This window comes from Sturnira hondurensis, unplaced genomic scaffold (assembly GCF_014824575.4).
Source record: "Sturnira hondurensis isolate 20B ecotype Veracruz unplaced genomic scaffold, ASM1482457v3 Scaffold0004271, whole genome shotgun sequence".
NCBI classification, from domain to species: domain Eukaryota; kingdom Metazoa; phylum Chordata; class Mammalia; order Chiroptera; family Phyllostomidae; genus Sturnira; species Sturnira hondurensis.
In genome coordinates, this window is record NW_028076902.1 from 163840 (window position 1) to 180962 (window position 17123).

Genomic DNA, 17123 nt, shown 5'->3' on the forward strand with positions numbered 1-17123 from the left:
CAGGAATTGTGATCCCTCCTACTTTGTTCTTCTTTCTCAAAATTGCAACTACTATTCGGGGTCGTTTTTGCTTCCACATAAATTTTTGAAGTGTTTGTTCTATGTCTGTGAAATATGCCACTGGTACTTTAATAGGTATTGCATTGAATTTGTAAATTGCTTTGGGTAGTGTGGACATTTTGATGATATTAATTCTGCCAATCCATAGACACGGTATATGTTTCCATTTGTTTGTGTCTTCCTTGATTTCTTTCTTCAGTGTTATGTAGATTTCTGCATACCTCCTTTTACCTCCTTGGAGGTCTTTTACCTCCTTGGTTAGGTTTATTTCCAAATATTTTATTTTTGTTTTGCTATATCGAATGGGATTTTTGTCTTGATTTCTGCTTCTGCTTTTTCATTGTTAGTATATAAAAATGCCTTTGCTTTATGAATATTGACTTTGTATCCCGCTGTTTGCCAAATTCATATATTAGTTTGAGCAGTGTTTGGGTAGAGTCTATAGGATTTTCCATATACACTATCACATCATTTGCAAACAATGCCAGTTTTGTTTCCTCCTTTCCAATTTGGATGCCTTTTATTTCTTTTTCTTGTCTGATCGCTATGGCTAGAACTTCCAATACTATATTGAATAGAAGCGGTGAAAGGGGACAACCTTGTCTTGTTCCTGATCTTAGTGGAAAAGCTTTTAGTTTTTGCCCATTGAGTATGATGTTTGCTGTAGGTCTTTCACATATGGCCTTTATTATAATGAAGAATGCTCCCTCTGTTCCCATTTTTCTGAGTGACTTATCATAAATGGGTGTTGTCCTTATCAAAAGCTTTTCCTGCATCTATTGATATGATCATGTGGTTTTTGTCTTTGCTTTTGTTTATGTGATGTATTGCATTTACTGATTTATGAATATTGAACCATCCTTGCATCCATGGGATCAATCCCACTTGGTCGTGTTGCATGATCTTTTTAATGGGTTGTTGGATGTGATTTGCCAATATTTTGTTGAGGATTTTAGCATGTATGCTCATCAGCGATATTGGCTTGAAGTTTTCTTTCTTTGTTGTGTCTTTATCTGGTTTTAGAATTAGGGTGATAAGAAGGCTTCATAAGGCTGGCTTCATAAGAAGAATTTGGGAGTTTCCCATCATTTTGGATTTTTTGGAATAGTCTGTGACGAATCGGGGTTAGTTCTTCCTTAAATGCTTTGTAGAATTCTCCTGTGAAACCATCTGGTCCAGGGCTTTTGTGTGACAGGAGTTTTTTGATTCCTGCTTCAATTTCATCTGCTGTTACTGGTCAGTTCAGGCTTTTCAAATTTCTTGACATACAGTTCTTCATAGTAATTTCTTACAATCCTTTCTATTTCTGTGGTATCAGTTGTAATCTCTCCTCTTTCATTTCTGATTGTGTTTATTTCTGTCCTCTCTCATCTTTTCTGGATGAGCCTACTTAATGTCTTGCATATTTTGTTTCTTTTCAAAAAAAAACAGCTCCTGGATGCATCGATCCTTAGAATTGTGCTTTTAGTCTCTATGTCATTTAATTCTGCTCTGATCTTGGTTATTCCCTTCCTTGTACTTGCTCTGGCCTGTCTTTGTTGTTGTTCCTTGAGTTCTTGCAGGTGTAGGGTTAGGTTGTTTGTTTGAAATGCTTCTATCTTCTTTAGGTAAGCCTGTATTGCTATGAACTTCCCTCTCAGGACTGCCTTCGCCATGTCCCATAAATTTTGGGTTGTTGTGAGTTCATTTTCATTTCTTTCCAGAAACTTTTTGATTTCTTCCCTAATTTCATTCTCGACCCATTCGTTGTCTAATAGCATGCCATTCAGTCTCCATGATTTGGGGTGTTAGGGTTTTTTTCTTTGGGGTTGGTTTCCAATTTTAGTCCCTTGTGGTCAGAGAAAATGTTTGGTATGATTTCAATTTTCTTGGATTTGTTGACACTCGTTTTGTGCCCTATCATGTCGACTATCTTTGAAAATGTTCTGTGTGTATTTAAAAAGAAGGTGTATTTAGCTTCGTTGGGATGAAGGGCTCTACATATATCAGTCAAGTCCATTTCATCTAGGGTGTTGTTTAGTGCAGCTATATCTTTGTTGATATTTTTTTGGAAGGTCTGTCCATTTTTGACAGTGGGTAATTATATTTCTCTACTATAATTGTGTTGCTGTCAATATCTTTTTTGAAATCCTCTAAGATTTTCTTTATATCTTTGGGTGCCTATGTTGGGTGCATATATATTTATGATGTTTATCTCTTCTTGGTGGATTCTTCCCTTGAGTATTATGAAGTGACCTTCTGGGACTCTCTCTATGGCCCCTTTTTTGAAGTCTATTTTTTTGTGAAATGAGTATATGAGTATTGCTACCCCAGCTTTTGTTTTTCTTGTTTGTTTGCTGGGAAAATTTGTTTCTAGTCTTTCACTTTTTAAAAAAAATATTTTATTTTTTTATCTTTAGAGGGGAAGGGAAGGAGAGAAGGGGAGAAATATCAATGTATGGTTGCCTCTCTTGAGTCCCCTTCTGGGAACTGGCCTGCCACCAAGGCATGTGCCCTGACTGGGAATCGAACCACAATCGTGTGGTTCGCAGGCCCGGGCTCAATCCAGTCAGCTACACCAGCCAGGGCTAGTCCTTCACTTTTAATCTCTGTAGGGCTTTTGTCCTGAGGTGGGTCTCTTGTAGACACTATATGTGTGAGTCATGCTTTCTTATCCATTCAGCTATTCTATGTCTTTTGGTTGGAGCATTTAATCCATTTACATTTGATGTTATTATTAATAAGTATTTATTCATTGCCATTTTTGTACCTGTGTTCCTCTCTCTCTCTCTCTTTCCCTTTCTTTTAGTTGGAGCAGTTCTTTTAGCATCTCTTGCAGAGCTGGTTTGGGGGAGGCATATTCTTTTAGACTTCTTTTGGCTTGGAAGCTCTTTATTTGGCCTTCTATCTTGATTGAGAGCCTTGCTGGGTAAAGTAGCCTTGGTTGCAGATCTCTATTTCTAATTACTTGAAATATTTCTTGCCATTCTCTTCTTGTTTGAAGTGTTTCCATTGAGAAGTCAGTAGCTAACCTTATTGGGGCTCCCTTGTACGTTACTTCCTTTTTCTCCTTTGCTGCCTCTATGATTTTCTGTTTGTCTTGGAATTTTGCCATTTTAATGATGCTGTGTATTCAAGTGGGCCTCTTTGGGTTCCTCTTGAATGGGACTCTCTGTGATTCCTGGATTTGCGTGATTTTTCTCTCTCATCAAATCAGAGAAGTTTTTGGGACTTCTCCCAGATGGAGGAATAGGTAGAAGCACCATGCCTTCTCCCACTGCCAAGGTTAAAAACAACAAAGTTTTAGTAAACAAAAATGCGGCCAAAGCACAGAAAATTGAACTATATGGAAGTCCGACAAAAACCAACCATTCAGCCAGGCCAATAAACCAGTGAAGGAGCGAGCAGTGAAACAGAACACACAGGCCCCAGCGGTGGGAATCAGCAGAGGGGATCGCCATTGCCCCTCTTTGATCCCACCCCCACATACAAAGTCAATACCCAGCAACTGAGTTGCCCCACCCTGTTGAACACCTAGGGCTCTGCTCCTCATATGTAACAGGAATGAACAGACCAAACCCTGGCTCAAGATCTTAAAGCCCCCGAGCCGATAACTCTAAATGACCAGGAAATAGCGAACCTACCAGATGCACATTTCAAAACACTGGTGATCAGGATGCTCACAGACCTGGTTGAGTTAAGTCACAAATTAGAGGAATAAATGAAGGTTAAACTAACTGAAATGAAGGGAAATGCACAGGAAACCAATAGTGATGGAAAGGAAACTGGGACTCAAATGAAGGGAGTAGACCGGAAGGAAGAAAGAAATAACCAAACAGAAAAGAAGGAAGAAACAAGAATTCAAAAGAATCAGGAGAAGCTTAGGAATCTCCAAGACATCTTTTTAAACATTTCAACATTCATATTATAGGGGTAGCAGAAGGGGAACAGGAACAGCAACGAGTGAAAAACTTATTCAAACAAATAATAAAGGAGAACTTCCCCAGTCTGGCAAAGGAAATAGACTTCCAAGAAATCCAGGAAGCTCAGAGAGTCCCAAAGAAGTTGGACCGAAGGAGGAACACACCAAGGCACATCGTAATTACATTAGCCAAGATGAAAATGAAGGAGAGAATCCTAGAAGCAGCAAGAGATAAGGGGACAGTCACCTACAAAGGAGTTCTGATCAGACTGTCAGCGGATTTCTCAAAAGAGACCTTACAGGCAAGAAGGGGCTGGAAAGAAGTATTCAAAGTCCTGAAAGGCAAGGACCTACACCCAAGATTGCTCTATCCAACAGAGCTTTCATTTAGAATGGAAGGGCAGAGAAAGTGCTTCTCAGAGAAGATCAAATTCAAAAAGTTCATTATCACCAAGCCCTTATTATATAAAATGTTAAAGGGACTTATCCAAGAAAAAAGATAAAAAATATGAACAGTGAAAGGACAACAAACTCACAGTTGTTAAAAACCACACTTAAAACAAAAGCAAACTGAGAGGACAGCTAGATCAGAAGAGGACCCATAGAAATGAAGAACACCTGGAGGGTTAGCAACAGGGTAGTGGAAGGAGAAGAAGGGGGGAGAAGGTACAGAGAATAAGTAGCATAGATGGTAGGTAGAAAATAGATAGGGTGGAGGGCAAGAATAGTAGGGGAAATATAGAATCTAAAGAACTTGATCCATGCGGTCATAAACTAAAGGGGAGGGAATGGTGCTGGAGGAGGTGTGCAGGGTGGAGGGGAATGAAGGAGGGGAATAGAATAACTGTAATGTCATAATCAATAAAATATATGTATAAAAAACAGAAGTTTTTCATCATTACTTTTTCGAATATTTTTTTATCCCTTGTTCTTCTTCTTCTCCTTCTGGTATCTCTATTATTCCGATGTCATTACGTTTCATATTTCTCTTAATCCCTCTTAATTTTTCTGAGCCTGTTTTCTTTTTCGTGCTTTTTTCGTGAGTTTTTTCTACCATGTTCTCCAACTCACTGATCCGATCTTCTGCTTCATCGATTCTACTTTTCATACCTTCTACTATGTTCTTCAATTTGGAAATTGTATTCTTCATTTCCTCTTGGCTTTTGCTGATAGTTTCTATTTCCTTTTTCATGTTGATATAGTTTGCAGTGAATTCATTGTAGCTCCCCTGTAGTTTCTGGTAGCTCATTGTGAGCTCTTTGAACGTCCTGATAACCAGTGCTTTGAATTCAATATCTGGTAGTTCACTTGCCTCTATTTCATCTCACATTTTTCTGAGGCTTCCTCCTTTCCTTTCATTTGGGGATCTTTTTTTTTTTCTTCCCATTGTTTGTGAGCCTCTTCTTGTTAGCCTAAGCTTCTTAAATTGATCTGTTCCGACTCCTGGGTTTACAATGTGAACTTCTGTGGTGGAATGCCTGTGAAATTCAGTGGTGCAGACTCCTTCGGTTATCCTGGTGTTCTCTGCTTCCACCTGCTTTTCTTTTTTGTGTGTGTGTGATCAGTTGGAGGGGGAGGCAAAATGGTTTATGACAGCAAGAGAGTATTTTATGATATTTACAGTCATGTCTGGTAGAGAAGAGATAGAAGGTCTTTAGGCTATATATAGTGTTAACTGCAATCTTCAACCCAACTTGCCACCTTTAAGAGAGGATGGGTATAAGATAAGTATCTTGTTGGAGAGGGAAGGCTAGTGAGTTGGATCTAGAAAGCAGTGAGGTTGCAGTCTGTCCGATTCTGGGGTAAGGTGATATTAAAGGGTAGTTAATGGGTGTAGTGTACGAGCAAATAGAGTTAATTGCTCCAGTAATAGAATTCAGAAAACTGTGAAGTGGACTAAGATCTGGGAGATGTGTTGTGAAGTATTTACAGTTGTATAGACCAGCTATTATTTACAATAATGTTAGAGCAACAATCATATGACAGGCCCTATGTGATCTGGATAACATGAATAGGAGATATAGAATTTTGGGTAGTGTGCTAAATGAAAACAAGTGGTGTGAAGTGTAGAAAATTGGCAATACTCTGTGGAAGAGAGAAAAGGGGAAACCTGTCAGGTGATACAATATAACCAGCCAAGGCAAAGAAGTCTATACAGAAAGAGGAGGAGTACAAAGATACTATTAAAATATAAACGAAGTAAGAATAATGAGAAAATTAATAATAAAACAGATATGCAGCAACTTGTAACTTTTTTGCTATAGCAGTGAAATTTGTCTCTCTGTCACTACTGTTGGGAAGCCTCTTCTTTGGGTCCAACTCTGGTCTTTTGCAGTTCCAAGTTGTTTGTGTCGCTTGTGGGTAAAAGAAAAAAGAAAAAAGAAAAAAGAAAGGCAGGAGAAGGGAGGAAAAAGCGATAAGTTTGGAAAGAAAGGAAAAAAATATGGAACGCTTCATGAATTTGCCTGTCATCCTTGCGCAGGGGCCATGCTAATCTTCTCTGTGTCGTTCCAATTTTAGTATATGTGCTGCCGAAGCGAGCATGGAAAGAACATTTTGGATCAAACTGTACTGTGAAAGCTTTTCTGCTTTCAAGGTAACATGGTTTTCTGCACCCATTGAATGGTTTGGGGAAAAAAAAGAGTTATTTCAGTGGGTGTTTTACTTTCAAAATTACACAGGACATGGTATTTCAGAAAGATACTTCAACAAAAGTGGGGAAAAGTATACATGTAAGTAAAGACATCATTCCTTTCATCTTTTCTGAAATGAGTCCATTCTTCTGGACTTACACACACTGCCAGAAGTGGTTGTTTAGAAGCAGAATGGTAGAAAACAGTGCATTCCCATGTGATTTGGAAGGGTTCAAACAATTCCTTTCTTTCCTATCTAAGGAAAATGCCCTCGGTGACAGAAAGTGGAGTGTTTATTTCATATTCATTTTGATATTAATAAAACTGCTTCATCTAAAGAAGGACATACAATGTACATTCCTGTCACAGGTGGGCTAGACTTTTCTCCTGGAAATAATATTCTCAAGAAAATTCTACCAAAGAAGGTTATTACCATCTCAATATCACATGGTCCTATGCTATCATTCACCCTCTGTATAAAAATAAATTCAATAGCTGACTCTCTCCCCCACACTCTATGGAATTGATATTTCAGGAAGGTTCTTCATCAGAATGCCTTAAACTGTAGGCATATCTGAGACCCCTCTCATTTCATCTTCTACTGAAATGAGTATATTGATATAGCGATCAACAGTGTGGAGGGCTTTGGTTGAGAACACACTTTCTATGAAATATTTTCTTTCCCTAGTGATTCAGAGGATTGTAAACTCTTCACTATTGTGTAATCAGGGTGGAATGGACATATAGCCACCAAAGTGTCCCTTTAGTTTTACATTAACTTACCACTCAGTTATCTGTAGAAGCCAGCTTATGTAGTATAACATCCATCCATTTCTTGGTTAGGCTATAATTTCCTCCTAGAAAGAATTCACTGGAGGAAGCTATAGGTTAGAACCTTCCCCTATTTCATAGATGACATAGTCCTATGCATGCATTCACTCATGTGTTGGGACAAGTGTAATTCAGTAGCTATTTTGGTATAATACTTATCATGAAAGAGACATTTCAGAAAAATGCTTCAACACTGTGCTGAGAAAGTATGTGTTATAGAAATGCCTTTGAGTTTTTGTTCTAGTGAAATGAGTTTATTACCTTACCCTGACAAATACCAGTGAAAGAGTTCACCTAAATCTGTGTTTGTAGAAACAAACTAATTTTCAAGTGATTTGGAAAGGTTTAAAGAATTCATAAATGTTCTATCTGAGAGAAATTCACTTGGTTGCAGAAAGAGCAGTGTTCGCTTGATTTTCATTTAGACATTCATTAAACTATTTTGTTTAAGTCATGTACTACACATTACATGCATGCGTTAGCTTCCATGTGCTTTTATAGAGGATAGAATACTTTGGATTAAATTGTACTGTGGAAGGTTATTCTGAGCTCAAGGTAACATTGTCTTCTGCATCCGTTGACTGATTTGAAAAAAGAAAGTGATTTCAGTGGGTCTTTCACTGTCCAAATGACCAAGAAAGTAGCATTTTATTTTATTTTATTTTATTTTTCCCCATTTCTAACAATTTTATTTTATTTTTTAAATTTATTTAATTATTTTTCAAGTACAGTTTTCTGTCTATTACTCCCATTCCATCCCACCCCCCGTGCCCCCCCCTCCATCCCATTTCCACCCTTCTCATTTGTTGTCCATGTAGCCTTTATACATGTTCCTCTAAATCCTTCCCCTATTTCCCCTGAAATTCCCTCCCCTCTCCCATCTGGTCGCTGTCAGCCTGTTCTCTATTTCAGTGTCTTTGGTTATATTTTGCTTGCTTGTTTGTTTTGTTGTTTAGCTTCCTGTTAAAGGTGAGATCATATGGTATTTGTCCTTCAACACCTGGCTTATTTCACTCAGCATAATGCTTTCCAGTTCCATCCATGCTGTTGCAAAAGCTAGAAGCTTCTTCTTTCTTTCTGCTGCACAGAATTCCATTGTGTATATGTACCATAGTTTTTTGATCTATTCATTTACTGACAGTCACCTAGGTTGCTTCCAACTCTTGGCTATTGTAAATTGTGCTGCTATGAACATTGGGGTGCATAGGTTCTTTGGGATTGGTGTTTTAGGGTTCTTAGGATACAATCCTAGCAGTGGAATTGCTGGGTCAAAAGGCAGGTCCAATTTTAGTTTTCTGAGAAAATTCCATACTGTTTTCCATAATGGTTGTAACCAGTCTGCAGTCCCACCAACAGTGGACCAGAGTCCCCTTTTCCCCACGCCCTCTCCAACATTTGTTGTTTATTGCTTTGTTTATGATAGCCATTCTCACCGGTGTAAAGTGGTATCTCATTGTGGTTTTAATTTGCATCTCTCTGATAGCTAGCGATATTGAGCATCTCTTCATGTGTCTCTGGATCCTCTGTATGTCCTCCTTGGAGAAGTGTCTGTTCAAGTCCTTTCCCCATTTTTTAATTGGGTTAGTTGTCTTCTTAGAGTGAAGTCATGTGAGTTCTTTGTATATTTTGGAGATTAAACCTTTGTCTGAGGTATCATTGGCAACTATGTTTTCCCAAGCTGTTGCTTCTCTTTTTATCTTGATACTGTTTTCCTTAGCCATGCAGAAGCTTTTAATTTTGATGAGTTCCCATTTGTTTATTCTTGGAGATATCAATATCCGATAGTTGACTTGCCTCTATTTCATCTAACATTCTTTCTGCGACTTCCTCCTTTTCTTTCATTTGGGGATTGTTTCTTTGTCTTTCCATTGTTTGTGTTGCTCTTCTTGTTGGCCTCAGCTTCTTAAATTGATATGTTCTTGTTCCCTGGGTTTATGGTGTGAATTTCTGTGGTAGGATGCCTGTGAAATTCAGTGGCGCAGTCTGTTGGAGGTATCTTGGTGTTTTCCGCTTCCACCTACTCCTCTTGTTGTTTTTCCAGCTGGTCAAACCTTTTCTTCTGGTCTCACTAGCTGCAGCAGCCTGAGGGGCTATTAGTGTGGCCTTTGTCTTCTCTCAGTGAACTCACCTGGTCTCACCAGTGCCCTTCCAAGATCCAGACTGGCGCTGCTCTCCCGCGCCCCACTGAGAGCAGGTTTTTCCCCAGGCTTCCCAGCCCTGGCCTAGCGTGAGGGTGCATGCTCCCAGCCAGGCTTTCCTGTTCTTGCAGGCTTGGGCTTGGACCTTTCCCAGTGCTGTGGCTGAACACACAGGGCAACTCAGAATTCTTCCAAGCCAGCAGCCACAGCCTGACTCCCGGTGCTTCTCAGTCTGTGCTGGCTTGGTAGGGAGGGAGCTGGCGACTGGTTCTCTTCCAGGGCCCTGCCAGGAGCCCGCAGCTCCCCGAGATTGTGGGAGTGCCAGCTCAGGTCCCTTGTGCTACCGGGAACACACGGGGGACTCTCAGTTCCCCAGGCCGGCAACCACAGCCTGACTCCACGAGTTATCAAAGCTCTCTGGTTTGCTTCCCAGTGCCCGCTCCTCTCTCTGCCACTACAGGCAAACCAATCTCTCCTGGTGCTTTCCAATCTGTGCCCTGCTGGATAGGGAGAGTACTGGTGACTAGTTCTCTCTCAGGGTTGTTTTTGCCTGGCCTCGGCTCTCAGAGATCAAGGCGGCACGGCCAGGGCCCTGGCGCAGCCCAGCTGACGGCCTGCAGCCTCTGCGCTGTTCCCTCGTATCTTGTTGATCTGCAGTCGTCTCCTCTCCTCAACCTTTGGTCATTCAGTGTCCACTACACTTTCTGGAGTCCTGCCTTCCTCTATGCTGGGTCCCTGCCGAGTATCCACTGCGCTCCTCTCCCAATTGGCCTGGTTTTTCTCCAGCGAGTGGAGGAAAGCGAAATCCTTTGTCCTACTCTGCCGGCCATCTTCCTCTTCGAAAATCCTAGATGTTTTCTCTCTTTCACAAATAGCATACACCTATGCAAGCATTCATATGTGGGAACACTTTGGATTTGGTAGTTATTTTTCTGTAATATTCACCAGCGAAGTGAATCTGTGAAAAAAACATTCCAATAGAATCGCTAGGAATGTCTATGTTACTGGAAACAGCACTGAGTTTCTGTTCTACTGCATAGAGTTCCTTGTCGATTATTTGGATACACAAAAGATTTAGCTTGAAACAAGCTTCTTAAGACAAAAGCTCATTTTGAAGTGATTTCAAAGGTTTTCAACGACTCATAATGGTACCAACAAAGGGAAATTCACTTGGTCTAATTTAGGTGGACCATTCATCTCCTGTTCATTTCGACATTCCCAAATGTGATGTCCAAATCAGGTAATGCACAGTACACACATGTCTTATCTTCCTACTTTATCCCTACAAGAGAGAATTCTTTGGAGGAAACTTTACCGTGGAAGCTATTCCACTTTAAAGGTGACATGGTCTTATGCATCTGTTGAAACATTTCAGAAAGAAAAAGGGATTTGAGTTGTTCTTTCACTCCCCAACTTACCAGGAAAGTGACAATACTTCAGCAGAAGTGACAAACCCACTCGGTGTGAATAGAAACATCACTCCCTTCAGCTTTTCTGAAATGAGACTATTTTCCTGGATGTATAAACACTGCAAAAGTTATTTGCTCTGAACCAGTTATGTATAAAGAGTGTATTTCCAGCGTGATTTATATGGGTTCAAACAATTCTTTTTTGTTTGCTCCTGGCAAAGTGAACTTGGTGAGGCAAATTCGACTGTTCCCTTCACATTCATTTGGACTGTCACAAAACGGTTTTCTCCAAAGCCTTTCATCCACTGTACTTGCACGTTTTAATTGGGATATGCTTTTGTCTTGGAAAAGAATCACATGATAAAAGTCTACCCTAAGAGTTCTTTGTCATTCAAATACCACACTGTTGTATGGTAATGTAAAGCAATTGGCTAACAAAAGAGAAAGTCAGTAGTTGATTCTCTCACACACTCCATTAAACAGGCATATGAGGGAGATTCTTTGACCCAGTGCTGCACGGAAATGGCACTTCTAAGACACCTCTTATTTCATCTTCTACTCAAATGACAACACTATCATGATGATGAACAGTATAGATGGCATTTGGTGAAAAGCGGCTGTGTGCAAAGCATTGTTTCCTCTTGTGATCTGTGGACTGAAAGCTCAATACTACTGTGTCATTAGATGGAATGCACATGGAGCCCCCAACGTGTTTCTTTACCTTTACAATCACTGAACACTCACAAATTCAATGAGGACAATTTATAGGGCATAGCATACTTACACTTCTTTGTTAGGCTACGATTTTCTCCTAGAAGAACACACTGGAGGAACCTATGCTTAGACATTTACTCATTTTTACAAATAGCATAGGCCTACGCAAGCATTCCTATGTGGGAACACAAGAATTTTGATAGTTTTTGCTTTATTATTCACCAGGGAAGTGAAGCTGCATGGAAACATTTCAATAGAATCGCTAGGAATGTCTATGTTACTGGAAATAGCACTGAGTTCTGTTCTACTTCAAAGAGTCCTTTGCATTTATTTCCCTTAGACACACAAATGAGTTAGCATGAAACAAGCTTTTTGAGAAAGACGCTCATTTCCAAGTGATTTTAAAGGATTCCAACAATTCATAATAGTTCCAACAAAGAGAAAATCACTTGGATCAATCATGTGGACGGTTCATCTCCTGTTCATTTTGACATTTTCAAAGCATGATGTCCATGTCATCTAATGCACACTGCATGAATGTCTCATTGTCTTGTTTATGTCCTACAAGAAAGAACACTTTGAAGGAAACTGTCCCATGGGAGCTATTCTACTTTATAGGTGGCATGGTGGTATGCATCCGTTGGTACATTTCAGGAAGCAAAAGTGATTTCAGTTGTTCTCTCACTCCCCAACTTACCAGGAAAGTGACATTTCTGGAACACTTCCGCAGAGGTGATAAATGCACTCTGTGGAAATAAAAACAAAATTCCCTTCAGGTTTTTTGAAATTAGATTATTCTCCTGGACGTATAAACACTGCAAGAGTTGTTTGCTCTCAATCAGCGGTGTAGAAACAGTGTCTTTCCAGCATGATTTTAAAGATTGAAATGATTCTTTTCTATTTTCTTAAAGGAAAATGAACTGGGTGAGGAAATTTCGAATGTTTGTTTCATATTCATTTGGACCGTCACAAAACTGTTTTTTTTTCAAAGCACTTTGTAGACTGTACTGGCATGTTTTGATGGGATATGTTTTTCTCTTGGAAAAGAAACACATGGGAGAAGTCTACCCTAAGAGTACCTTGTCTTTCATCTATCATACTGTCGTATTGTAGCTTTTAGATATTGGCTAACAATACAGAAAGTCAGTAGTTGATTCTCTCACACACTTCATTAAATAGGCATATGAGGCAGATTCTGCGACTGAGTGCTGGACAGAGATGGCACTTCTGAGACACCTCTCATTTCATCTTCTACTCAAACGAGAACACAGATATGATGAACTGTGTAGATGGCTTCTGGAGGAAACCGGCTGCGTACAAAGTACGGTTTCCTCCTGTGATCTGTCAACTGAAAGCTCAACACTACTGTGTCATGTGATGGAGTGCACATGGAGCCCCCAACGTGTTTCTTTACTTTTACATTCACTTAACACTCACGATTTCACCGTGGGCAATTTGTAGAGTACAGCATACTTACATTTCTTTGTTAGGCTACGATTTTCTCCTGGAAGAATATATTCGAGGAACCTATGCCTAGACAGTTCCTCTCTTTTACAGATGGCATAGGCCTATGCAAGCATTCATATATGAGAAAACAAGAAATTTGGTAGTTATTGCTATAATATTTACTGGGAGTTGACACTGCAGAAAAACATTCCAATTGAATCGCTAGGAATGTCTATGTTACTGGAAATAGCATTGAGTTTCTTTTCTACTTCAAAGAGTTACTTACCTTTTCTTTGAACACACAAAAGAGTTAGTTTGAAACAAGCTATTTAGAAAGACACTTATTTCCAAGTGATTCCAATGGATTGCAACAATTCATAATGGTTCCAACAAAGAGAAATTCGCGTGGTTGATTTAGATGGACTACTGGTCTCTTGTCCATTTTGACATTCCCAACGTGTCAAAGTCAGCTAATGTACACTACATGCATGTCTCATCTTCCTCGTTATGTCCTACAAGAAAGAACCCTTTGGAGGAAACTGTCCCATGGAAGCTGTTCTACTTTATAGGTGGCGTATTCTTAGGCATCCGTTGGTACATTTCAGGAAGCAAAAGTGATTTCAGTTGTTCTTTCACTCCCCAACTTACCCAGAAATTGACATTTCTAGAACACTTCAGCAGAAGTGATAAATGCACTCTGTGGGAATAGAAACATCATTCCCTTCAGCTTTTCTGAAATGAGACTATTCTCCTGGACGTGTAAACACTGCAAAAGTTGTTTGCTCTCAAGCAGTGGTGTAGAAACAGTGTCTTTCCAGCGTGATTTTCAAGGGTTGAAACAATTCTTTTCTATTTTCTTTAAGGAAAATGAACTGGGTGAGGAAAATTCGACTGTTCGGTTCATATTCCTTTGGACCGTCACAAAACTGTTTTTTCCAAAGTACTTTGTAGACTGTACTGGCCCTAATGAGCTAGGGTTAGGGCTGGGGCTAGAAGAAGAGTTCAGATTTGTGCCACAGTTATGTCTAGAATTAGGGTAATGGCTAGGATTAGGTGTAGGTCTAGGGTTAGGTTTATGGCTAGCGTTAGAGTTAGTTTTAGTGTTAGGTTTAGGGCTATGATTAGTGTTAGGTTTAGGGCTAGAGCTCGAGCTAGGTTTCTTGTTTAGTGTTAGGGTTAGGTCTAGGGTTATCATTAGGGTTAGGGTTAGGGTTAGGTCCAGTTTTGGGGTTAGTATCAGGGTCAGGGCTAAGGCTACGGTTAGGTTTAGGTTTAGGGTTAGGGTTAAAGGCAGGGTTAGGGTTAGGTTTCGTCCTAGGTTCAGGGTTAGGTTTAAGGTTACCCTTAGGGTAAGGTTTAGGATATTTATAGGGTTAGGGTTTGTGTGAGGGCTAGGTTTGGGGTTAGTGTTATGGTTAGGGTTAGGGTTCGGGCTGGGGCTACGTCTAGGTCTATGGTAAGTTTAGGGTTAGGTTTAGTGATTAGGCTACGTTGAGCTTTAGTGCTTGGTTTAGGCTTAAGTTGAGAATCAGGGTAAGGTATAAGGCTATGGTTATGGTTGGGACTAGGGCTTTGGATATGGTTATTAATAGGCTAATTGTTGGGGTTTTATGTTCATGGTTAGGGCAAGGGTGAAGTTTAATGTTAGGGTTAGTGTTAGGGTTAGGGGAATGGCTATAGGTAGGATTAGGGTTAGTGTTAAGGTTAGGTTTAGGGCTATGCTTTGGGCTATGGCTAGGCTTAGGTTTAGGATTAGGATTAGAATTAGAGTTTGCCTTAGTGTTAGGGTTAGGGATAGGGTTATGACTTGAGCTAGGGTTAGTATTAGGGTTAGGTCTAATATTAGGGTTAGTGTAAGTTTTAGGGCTAGGGTTAGTGTTAGAATTATGAATAGAGCTTGAACTAGTATTAGGGTTAGTGTTTGGTTTAGGTCTAGGGTTAGGTTTAGGGCTAGAGCTAGGCTTAGAGCTAGGGAGAGGGCCAGGGATAGGGCGATAGTTAGGGTTAGGGTTAATGCTAGGGCTAGGGCTAGAACTTGGGGTAAGTTTTCAATTAAAATTAGGTTTAGGGAATGGTTTGAGCTAAAGGTAGGACCCGGGATAGGGTTAGGGTAGAAATAGGGTTAGCTTTAGGGTTACGGCTAGATCTAGAGCTAGGATTATGGCTAGTGTTAGGGTTAGGTCTAGGGTTAGTGTTTAGGTTAGAACTCGGGTAAGGCTTTATGAGTTTTAGGGTTAGGCTTAGGGTTAGGATCATTGTTAGTGCCTGGGTTATGGTTAGTGCAAGTGCTAGGGTTAGGGTTAGGGTTAGTTCTAGGATTAGGGTGAGGTTTAGGGTTGGGTTTCATGTTTGGGGTAGCTCAAGGGTAGGGGTTAGTATCAAGGTTAGGGCTAAGGCTAGGGTTAGGGTTAGGTTTAGGTTTCTGTTTAAAGACAAGGTTATTGTAAGGTTAGGTCCAGGGTGAGGGTTAGGGTTAGGATTAGACCTAGGGATAGGGCTTGAGCTAGGGCTAAGTCTAGAGCTAGTGTTAGGGTTAGTGTTAGGTTCAACTTTAGTGTAAGGTTAGAACTATTGTTAGGCTTGTCTTTAGGTTTAGGGTTAGGGTTATTGTTAGGGTTTGGGTTAGAGTTATGTTTAGGGTTAGGGGTAGGATTATTTTTAGGATTTGGGTAGAGCTAGAGCTAGGTTTTAGGGTAGTGTTAGGGTTAGGTCTAGTGTTATGGTTAGTGTTAGGATGAGGGCTAAGTTTAGGGCTGGGGTTAGGTCTAGGGTTGGGGTTAACGCTAGGGGTAGGGTTAGGCCCTGGGCCACACTTATGACTAGGGTTAGGGTAAGGTTTAGGGGTAGTGCTAGGGGTTAGTTCTAGGCTTTGGTTAGGGTTAGGTTTAGGTTTAGTTCTAGGGCTTGGGCTAAGGCTAGGGTAGTGTAAGGTTTAAGTCTAGAATTAGGGTGTCGGTTAGGGCTAGGACTAGGGCTAGGGCTAGTGGTAGGGTTAGTTCTAGTGTTAAGGTTAGGTTTATGGCTGGAGTTAGAGCTACAGATAGTTAGGGTTAGAGCTAGGATAAGTGGTAGGTGTAGAGTTAGAATGAGGCCTAAGTCGAGGTGTAAAGTTAGGGTTAGGGTTATGGTTAGGGCTAGGTCTGGGGTTATCGTTTATGCTAAAGTTTGGTCTAGGGTTAGGGTTAGGGCTTGGGCTACTGTTATTGTTTGTGTTAGGGTTAGGTTTAGAGTTAAGTCTAGGGCTAGTGCCAGGGTAATGTTTAGGTTTAGGGTCAGAAATAAGACTATGGTTAGGGGTTAGGGCTAGGTTTATGGTTAGGATTAGAATCAGGGTAAAGTCTAAAGGTATGGTTAGGATTACGATTAAGGCTAGGAATAGGGTTATTGATATTATAAGTGTTAGGATTATGTTTAGGGTTAGGGCATGGTTTATGTTTAGTGTTAGGGATAGGGTCAGGATTTTGCTTAGGTTTTGGGTTTGCATCAGGTTTGGGGCCAGGGTTTGTGTTAGGATTAGGGCTAGGGCTAGAGCTATGGTGAGGGTTATTTTTAGGTTTTAGTCTGGGCTTGGGTTAGGGTTAGAGCTAGGGTTAAGAGTAAGGCTAGGGTTAGGGCTAGGATTAGGGCTGTGGCTAGGATTAGTGATAGGGCTAGGGTTAGTGTTAGGGCTAGGGTTATTTTTAGGGTTAAGGCTAGAGCTAGAGGTAGAGGTCAGATTACTGTTAGGGTTATTTTTAGGTTTACGGTTAGTGTTACAGTTAGGTTTAGGATTAGAGCCAGGGTTATGGCTAGGTTTAGGTCTAGGGTTAGGGCTAGGGTTAGGTTTAGAACGAGGGCTAGGGTCAGGGCTAGTTTCTAAGATTATTGCTAGGGTTAGTTTAGGGTCTAGGGCTAGGGCTTGTGCTAAGGTTAATTTTAGGTTAATGTCTAGGGTTAGGCTTAGGCTTATATATAGGGCTTGGGCTAGGGCTAGGGTAGTGTACAATTTTAG

At 40.4% G+C, this 17123-nt stretch overlaps 1 non-coding gene across 1 annotated transcript; it reads right to left on the bottom strand.

Moving 5' to 3' along the window:
• Positions 1–6398: 6398 nt before the first annotated feature.
• On the bottom strand, positions 6399–6505 carry LOC118986490 (U6 spliceosomal RNA). The gene has a single exon (XR_005066386.1). It is a non-coding gene; the product is annotated as a U6 spliceosomal RNA (small nuclear RNA).
• Positions 6506–17123: the final 10618 nt, after the last annotated feature.